Raw genomic sequence first — 227 nt, 5'->3', positions numbered from 1 at the left:
GCAATTAATATTCCAGCAATTAATAATGTTAGTTACACCTGTGAGTCAAAATGGCCCACGTTTTGGGGAACATTGTATAAACACATAATAACCAGCATTACAAACATATAGCCTAACATTATTATGATATGATGTTTATAAAGTACAGTTATTACTTTCTTAGCAGCCTCTGGATTATATTCTGTATTAAAAGTCTCATAATTAAAAAAAAACAACTCTTAATATAC

Source organism: Morone saxatilis, unplaced genomic scaffold, assembly GCF_004916995.1.
Source record: "Morone saxatilis isolate NCDOM2014 unplaced genomic scaffold, NCSU_SB_2.0 Contig19, whole genome shotgun sequence".
NCBI lineage: Eukaryota > Metazoa > Chordata > Actinopteri > Moronidae > Morone > Morone saxatilis.
Note: the sequence above shows the minus strand (reverse complement) of the source record.